Here is a 7,253-nt window from a genome sequence, read left to right on the forward strand (position 1 = left end):
TTGTGGTTTCCATTTACCATTTTTTGGTTTCTCGCATAAAACTCAAAAATATGTATCTTAAGGACTTACCATAACTATCATATATAACAAATTAAAGCTTACATGATCTCCTACAATATTCATTCTACAACTTTTTTTTATCTCCTCTAGTTTTCGAGATATCCGCTCTTGAAGGTGTGACATTAAAAAAAACACATTTGCCACCAATTTTTTTCTATTTTTGCTTTTATAACTTTTTAAAAATCGATGGGAAAAATCCATGTTGATTATGAGCTTATAGAGCATTAAATTCTCCTCAATTTGATGTATAAATTCACACTTTTACAAATTTCTCAACACCTTTTGCAGCAGCTTTAGTGTTGAGTGTGAAATATCCATTTTTGCAACAATAGACCAATTGACAAAGGAATTTGGAGGGAATGTTTTAAACAACATTTTTGACTTATCAGCTATGTTGAAACTAGTTAGGAGGAGAACATATCAAAAGTCCCCATTTTATGATGCATTTTTGGAGAGCTATGACCCATGAAAGAGCAAAACATTGGATAAAAACCTGCTATTTTAAGAATTACACACCTTCAAGAGCGAATATCTGGGGAACTGTTGGGAATATCACAAAATTTCACTAAACAAAAAGTGTAGAGAATGTATCAAGCTTCATTTTTGAATAGTTAGTTATGTCGGTTGAATGCATTGTTTTCAAGATATGAGCGTGGAAGCAAAACGCTGAAAAATGCAACTTTTAAACCTTTTTTAGGTGGTTTGGTTTGAATCATCATGACTGGCTTTCTGATGAACCTATGCGACGCCATTAAGGAATGGCTTACTACTGTATGGTCGACTGGATCTGTACTTCCTGTATTTACTGATCCGGAGACCACTGAATAGTATCGTGTTGCACAGAGGTTAAGAGTGCGTTGCAAGCATCTGTATGCTTTAACCAGTCGTCTGAAACAACCATAATCTTTTAGGGGTGTAAATGGAGATCGAAGTGTAAAATTCGCCTTGCTTTTCTGGACGATATTCCAAGTGGAGCTGGATGTTTCCGCACAGAGCGCGATAGGGATTGTTCAATGGACGCCCTCACTGCCGCGATATTTTCAGGTACCCCACCTTTTTTAGGTTGCCCAGCTTGTTTTCTAGGAAGTGCAGATCCTTTCGACCAGATCAGGAACTGTCATGAAGATTCAAACCAAACCGCCTACAAAAAGCATCTGCGTCGCTACCACATTGTCATTGTTTTTAAAGAACGTTCCAACAATAAAGCCTCGATGCTCACCTTAACACTGCATGATGAACATGAATACTTAAAATGACATAGTTTCCGCCATATAACACCACCACTCTTATTCCACTATTCACCTGCGCACTCTTCACTGATTTGAAAGTAGGGAGTCCATTCTGACCAAACTTTTAGGCTTATCAAAACAGGGAATATGTCGGCCATGATAGCTAAGACAAGTAAGGCTGCACTCTTTAGTCAGCTAGTGCTCTATACGATACGTGCAAAATGGATGCAACCCTTAGAAATAAAAATCAATATAAATTTCATGTGGATTGAGAGTAGATTAATCTCTAGTATGATGCATTCAATCTTTTTAATTATTACTTCTTCTACTTAACTCGTTCTTCTACTAATACGTTTTTCTTTTTAGAAATAAAAATGCCATTTATGTCTGCCTGTCACCACATAGAAAGCTTTCCGAAAGACACAATTCCTTGGTAAGTAGTTCCTCACTTTACTTGATTATTGGTTTATATAGTGTCCCAAAAAGGATGTTAAGTTTTTAGAATTACTGTGAAGGTAGTGATTTCAATGTTTTAATGTTTCTACACATCCAAGTCTCTATTGTTCAATTAGATTGTCCTATTGTCCAAATTAGTCTCACGTTTATTGTCCAATTGAGGATACATCATAATTAAGAGATATATTAGGGTGAAGAGTTCTGACTGAGGCCTATAGCTGAATTATGCCACCTGATTGAACGTCTGGCACTTTGAAGCACTGATATGTTAAAAGTCTGAAGTCACTATGTTAAACGTACATACTGCATCAGAATAAGTGCTTGACTTTCAATTCAGTGGTTTTATTCAGCTTAAGACCTTGGTTACAGCTTTTTTCAATAAAACCTCTCAAATTACCTAGTTAAATAAGATGTTCTCTTGAATTGGATAATTTGACATACTCGGAAATGTAAAAATATCAATGTTGTTACAATTGAACTGTTTAAATTAATTTGCATTTTATATTATTTGTAAAAATATATTGGAATTTACAGTTTCAAGAAGTTTTATCGATCATCTGCATTTCTTCACGTGAATAACAAACGAAGGCACGCTACACTACTGCAAATAAGTATTTTACAGATATCAAAGAAAGCGGTGAAAAGAATGAAGTTTTTGATCCTTGAGGTGTCCTTATGCGCGTCTCTCCTCTAGGAAATACTGGAATGAAGTGCATCTAACGGGTGATTATCATAGAACATAGTCTCATGAACTTATATCATTGTGCGAAATATCAATGTGATGACAATTTAGTCGGTGTGCTACATACTATTAACTCGCCTCCTACAGGAGAAAATGCATAATTTACTTTTCCAAATAAAGCATAATTACAATACTAAATTACACTATAATCTGATTTCTGATTTTGTCCATTATTTTGATTCCAGGTGAACCTATTGTACTGCATCATAAAAGCGGAAGAAGGAGGTGAAATCAACTTGCCGACTGTTTAGCTGTGGTAAAAGCTATCAAATCCATGAATCCAGGAACCTATTCAATTCTCAAGAACATCTCTGTCATAATGTGGTCGGACCCGTTCACCAAGGAAGGTCGCAGTAATCAAAGCATTCATTTTACTCCTATTATCAAGTAATTGAAAAGCTTTGAGGATCGAAATAATTTCTTGAAATATGTTAACTATTTCATGATTCAATGTGATTTCTTGACTATTGACATTTTAAATTATGGGACATCATGCAATTTTAGGCATTTGCCTGATGCAAATGGTTGAGCATTGCCCATATATTGTGATGAAGAAAAATTTGTTTCAAATCACTTCAATGAATATTAAGATTCAAGCATTCTGATTATACAGATTCAAGCATGGGAAGCGGTAATTTTTGTCTCAAGTTACATATTATACATAATTTAAGATTTTTTATTCTTTCCTGTTTCATTATTATGTAAGTTCTGCTGAAATTAACACGTGAGGTTTATTGGCTAAAATTACTTCCCACTATTTTACATTAATTTCTTCCAATTTATCGAATTTCAAAGTTTTTTAGCTTCCTCAACAACCTGTCAACTCAAATTTTACTTGAATTTTTATTGCAATCTCTAGGCTTTTAAATTTCTAATAATGTATACAAATAGGTTTGAATGATAAATCATTCTATTCAAAAATTACATATCACTATACTGAGATTTGCTTTGCTTTTACTTGCTTTGCTTTTTCAAACTGGTTGTACTGACATTAGGACAGAAAATTTGTGCATCGCACATTAGCGAAAACTTTTGCATTATAGATAATAGAATAGAATAAATAGAAAGAATGCTTTATTATTCAAGATTACACAATACAATATATATATATATATATATATATGAAAACTCATACAATTTACAGCTTGATTGAACAATTGCTAGCCGGAAAAATTCAATAATAATTTTTTTTTCAGTCAAACACAAATCTTAAAAATGCGTAGAACAAATTATTATCTAAAAATCAAATTTTATTAATTCCGAACAAAAGCTCATATATATTAATCAAATAAAATAACCAACACAATGTTCTCCCATGAAAATCATACCTAATGCGATAGTAACAACTCAGAGAATACAAATAAAAGGAACTTAAACAAATTACAAACATCTTATCTCAAATAAATTAATCATTTCCATCAAATAAGGTATTTTGTCCTGCCTTACCAGTTTGAACCATGAGCCTAAAAATAACCTAGTAACTTACATTGTAATATGCCTGTAATCCCATACCTGAGCTCCGTGACACAGTACAGCCCTTTCGCAAGCTTTAAACCATTTACATTTAGCTGGAAAGTCTACCTTAGCATTATTAAAAATGCCTCTCCATGCCAAGTTCAACCCCAGATTCGCCTTCTCAGATTTATCCTTCACTTGAGCTTCAAAATTCAGTTTTGATGTCAGCACTACTAATACCCAATGAAAATAATATTGTTACTTATACTATTTTATAAAAATAGCTCATTCAGCAATAAATACAAACTTATTTTATTAAATGATTTCTTAATGTTTTGCAGGACAAATTCTGACATTTTACAACATTTTACAGGCACATAGAAGACTGGCTTATGATGGCGAAAGACTTTTGAAGGCGGTTACCTTGATTGGGATCATATCTATTAAACCTTCGAATCCTGCACTCAAAAGTAAATGTGATACCATTCAAATGGAATAAGATTGATTTGAATTGGAATTTGTTATTCCTGTATCATAGTGCATTTTTCTACTAGTTACCCTACGTATTGTACATTATTGTAATAAAGCACTAGCTGTTCCATAGTAGAAGTCTTTGAAATAAAAGGTTTCTTTTTCAAGTTAGTGTCACATTTTATATTTTTTTATCCATTGTATACGGTATATCCATTTAGTTTTAGAACATTGTATTAACACTACTATTGTTTCAAAAAGAGTCTGAATGTAATTTAGAAGATGATTCTATCGTATGATTCTTCAACGAATCCATCATAACTTACAAAAACTACAGCATTTGTTCTATTTACTTGTCAATAATCGTAGTTGCAGAAGCATTTGTATTTCCAAAACCAAATTTGGTATTTAATTATGAAGTATGAGTAAAGACATATTCGCCTACAAGACATAATTATTATTCGTTGAGCATTGTTCTGATGCTTCACTCCAACTGTACTTCTTCCACTACGAACTACTATACTCGCGTACTTACTAATAATAGTAAAGAGAAATAGAATAACATTTATTATCAGGCCTACATCTTTCTATTGTACTACCATAGAGGATAGAACAGAAAATATTGTTATTTCCTACTACGGTACGGTACTCATCAAGCTAAATTTCAACCAATAAAATACAGTACAACCCACAATCACGTACAAACATAGAAAAATGCGACTCCAATTAGAACGTATATTTTATTCTATATTCGATATATGGCCATACATAAATTTCCGATTTTCATTGGGCCATAGTGACGAATATGTTGGTCTTGATCGAAATTAGCCTTGTTAATTAAAGCTACTGGATGTTACTTTAGTTTACAACCAAAATTAAAGCATTCTCAGCCTCTATAGCTGGATAAATTAATCGTTGAATAAAATATTAAGGAAATATAGAAAGTAAAATAATTAAGAGAAATAAGGAATGCTTTAAGCTCCGTTCACACCAAAGTTAATAACTTAATCCTTACCGGTATAGATTCTATTAGATTGAAACGGAACTTAACAAAACTTGACTTCACTTATAATGTTCATCATGTGTATGATAAGTTATGTTCAATCTAATAGAATCTATAAGGATTAAGTTAATAACTTTGGTGTAAACGCATTTTTAAGTTACTTCTGACACAGTGTTTGATGAGATGTAGAAATATCGATTACCTATCATAATGAAAATACAAAGGTGCTGTAGTCAACATCATAATGTTGATAGTTGACAATTTTTATGTGTTACCGAGTTGCCTATGCTTACCGTAGTTGACCAAATAGAGTTAGGGCCAAGCCTAACGAAGCGTTTGAAACAAGTCGGCAAGGCAGAAATATCTCCGATTGGCTGATTATCAGGCCAATTCCCGAACGCAAACCCTATCTGCCAATCGGACAGCTTCCTGTCTGTCGTGCCGTCTGAAAATATTACTCATGTGGCTTGGCCCTTAGTTGTGTTTATTAAGCATAGGATTACTGTACCATATTGTTCGGGTCAAAAACAGGCACTGGTCAACGTCGGGGAAGGGGGGTGTATTCCATACGCCCAGACCTCATTTTTTGTTGAGATGATTTTAGAAGATGAAAGAGATTAAAGTTGATCCTTTTTATTGGAGATGATAAATTTATTATATCTCCTGTGAAGTTGATCAAAAACGACGTATTAGATTGAAAAGAGCAATTAACCATATTATTTGAAACCAAAAATGGTTTGGAATCAGTCGAGCGGTCCTTTTCATTAATTAACGTAGGTACCGTACTTACATAAACTGTCATGTAATCATTTTTTGTGGAATTACCCATAACATATTTTTTCTGCTCGCCTGCAGACTTGAAAACCCATATATAATTCAGGAATATAAATGATGGGAAGTTTTGAATTGTAGGCTACACCATTATTACATATTTGCACATTTGAAATTTCATTGGATAAAAAGTTAGCGCGAAGTAGCGCTATTGGGTGGACTGGAATGAGCGGGAAGTTTCAAACTAGCGTATTCTATTTTTCATAGCGACGACAGTTCAATCACTCAGAAACTTTATTCTGCAGAATTCGATCACATATTATGATATCCGGCTCTTGATTTTCTCTGAAATAATATTATAAACAATATTTTGTATTAATAAAAAGTGAAGTACCGTATTGTTATGAAATGATAGCCTAATGCACATGACTTTGCTGATATTTCAGCAAAGATTGTCATTATAGAAAAATAGATTTCAAGATACCACTACAGTAACTTATAGTTGAATGCTGATTATAAACAATTAAATTTTGTGTTTGATTTCACCATTCAACTAAGTTACTGTAATGGTATCTTAAAATCTATTTTTCCATACGGTAATGACAATCTTTGCTGAAATATCAGCAAAGTCATGTGCATTAAGCTATCATTTCATAACAATACGGTAGGCTACCTACTTCACATTATATTAATTCAAAATATATTGTTTTCTAGGTAGAAATTTGATGTAAGCTTACTTTCAACATGAATCTTCCAATATTTGTATAATTTGAATTCAATGTAAGCTAAACTTCATTTCTATTTTTTTTATTCCATTTCCAATATAAGTCACCGGTTCCATGGAGCTTTGGAAATTTAAAATTCTTACTTTATTTTTTTTTATAGAGTTTGACTAAATTTTAGCAATGTGAAATCAAACCTTATTTATTTGAAAACATTTAATCTATTAAAATTTGAGAGAGACAGTTTTGGGTTCAGTCTATTATATATCATGGTATTATATAATTTGCTGTCATTTTTTTTAGATAAATCAATTTATTTACAAAACAAAATGAATATTACAAAA

General features: G+C 32.5%; 1 long non-coding RNA gene across 4 annotated transcripts; it reads left to right on the forward strand.

Annotated features, from left to right (window-relative positions):
- Positions 1-338: 338 nt before the first annotated feature.
- LOC120355499 lies at positions 339-4,584 on the forward strand. Of its 4 annotated transcripts, none has more exons than XR_005573538.1 (3): positions 339-1,722; positions 2,673-3,118; positions 4,284-4,584. It is a non-coding gene; the product is annotated as an uncharacterized LOC120355499 (long non-coding RNA). The 4 variants fall into 4 exon arrangements; XR_005573537.1 differs by having other exon boundaries at positions 340-1,722; positions 4,316-4,584; XR_005573540.1 differs by having other exon boundaries at positions 356-1,722; positions 2,673-2,834; positions 4,316-4,584.
- The last annotated feature ends 2,669 nt before the right edge of the window (positions 4,585-7,253 follow it).

The sequence above is a fragment of the Nilaparvata lugens genome, unplaced genomic scaffold (assembly GCF_014356525.2).
Source record: "Nilaparvata lugens isolate BPH unplaced genomic scaffold, ASM1435652v1 scaffold2306, whole genome shotgun sequence".
NCBI classification, from domain to species: Eukaryota; Metazoa; Arthropoda; class Insecta; order Hemiptera; family Delphacidae; genus Nilaparvata; species Nilaparvata lugens.